Source organism: Haemaphysalis longicornis, unplaced genomic scaffold, assembly GCF_048455015.1.
Source record: "Haemaphysalis longicornis isolate Haplotype H1 unplaced genomic scaffold, Haemaphysalis longicornis Haplotype H1 scaffold_4, whole genome shotgun sequence".
NCBI classification, from domain to species: Eukaryota; Metazoa; Arthropoda; class Arachnida; order Ixodida; family Ixodidae; genus Haemaphysalis; species Haemaphysalis longicornis.
In genome coordinates this window covers 205205035-205206677 of record NW_027526361.1, presented here as the reverse complement: position 1 = coordinate 205206677, position 1643 = coordinate 205205035, and the positions used below count along the sequence as shown (strand labels likewise).

The window sequence follows — 1643 nt, the reverse complement described above, 5'->3', positions numbered from 1 at the left end:
CTCGCTTTAGAGCTGAATGTTTTATGTCAATTTTATAAAAAAAACCAAAGGCGACTTAATGGCCTCCTGTCATGTGATCAGGGCTGGTCAGAATACGACCGATAAGGACGGGATAGCAGCAGTGACGCCTAGTACAATGCCTGCACACGCATATCATTCACTCGTAAGACAATCTTCCCGCAGTTTCTTTCAATATTTGGTGTTTGCAAATATACTATACCCGATTTGCTTGGTTACAAAAAAATAGATAGTTGAGCAGTGATAGTGCAGTAATGCAAGTCGACGGCATTAATAATGTATAAATGCTCACTGCGAACCCTGAACCCGCAAAAAAAAAAAAAAAAAAGCTGTAGCAGAGCGTGGTTTCGATCCACGGACCTCTGGGTTATGGGCCCAGCACGCTTCCACTGCGCCACTCTGCTGGACGCTTGTCACGGGCGAACAGCTGCTACGCAATCAACAATTAGGTCTGCGATTGGTTCCACGGAATAAGCAGGGAGTTAATAAGCAACAGTTGTTGTATACTCTGCAAATTAGGGATCGGAATGAGCAGCCTAAAAAAAATTAATCGATACACCCGCTTTAGCACAGAACGTTTTTCATCGTTTTCAAAAAATAGTATGCCACCAAGGGAAACCTAACGCCTACCACGTGACACTACTAAGCCTACAGCACGTGGCCTACCTTCCGTCTTCCCTCCCTCCAGGTGTCATGCATCGAATGACGGTTGTTATAGTACACTAGCGCCATGCACGGAGTCGGTAGTGTTAATAATTAACCAGACGGAAAAAAATCACAAACTCGCTGCTCTGTCGGCTATTTTTTTGTAGAAGGGGGGGGAGGGGAGGGGTTAGGCTTGAGATTCTTCGACCTAGGCTATCCCTTTCAGTCACTGTGTCTCCATATGGAGACGCGATTATCTTCGTCGTTTTACTCGTGAAAACGAAAAGAGTTCATGCTGCAGAGCGGTGCGGCTGATGTTCGAAACCTACAGAAGTGAAAGGTAGCACCATGTGATGTGGAATGGCGGAACCGAACTCATAAACATCGTTTCAAAATGGATGCCACCAAGTTTTGTGGGAGCTCCGGTGTGTTGCCGTCCTAAGTTCTCTTTTACTGAGGCGTAAATCATTTATAAAGGCTAAAAACACCTCTTTCATGTGCAGAAATTATTATTTCACCCCCTTGTTTGTAAACTGCCTCCGGATATTTATTATTTTTATAGGGAAAAGCAGGATTGAGTAATGGTGTCTCCGTATGAGGACACGACGCCATTTGCGCAATAAGTATTCTAGAGAGACTGACTTTTTTTTCTTACCTCTAGACACTTGACACTTGGTCTCTTTTTTTTGCCTGCTCAAAGCAGCTCTGAGCAGCTCCAAGCAGCTCCGTATTTTATTTGCCCATATAACATCTATGGCGGGAGCAGTTTTGAGCTGCCTGGAACTGCTCAGAGCTGCTTTGAGCAGGCAAAAAAAAGAGACCTACTGCTAAACCTCAAAGTATGGAATTTTTCTGCAGTGAATATAATAATTCGTGACTGAAAGGGCTATTCTCTGCGTCGGACGGCTGAAGACCACCCCACCATTCGTGTCGCACGGGACGCATAGTTTTAGCTGAACTGTGCGCGACAAACCGCGGCA

General features: G+C 45.0%; 1 non-coding gene across 1 annotated transcript; it reads right to left on the bottom strand.

The window, feature by feature from the left end:
• Positions 1–350: 350 nt before the first annotated feature.
• Positions 351–422, bottom strand: Trnam-cau (transfer RNA methionine (anticodon CAU)). The gene has a single exon. It is a non-coding gene; the product is annotated as a tRNA-Met (tRNA).
• Between the last annotated feature and the right edge of the window lie 1221 nt (positions 423–1643).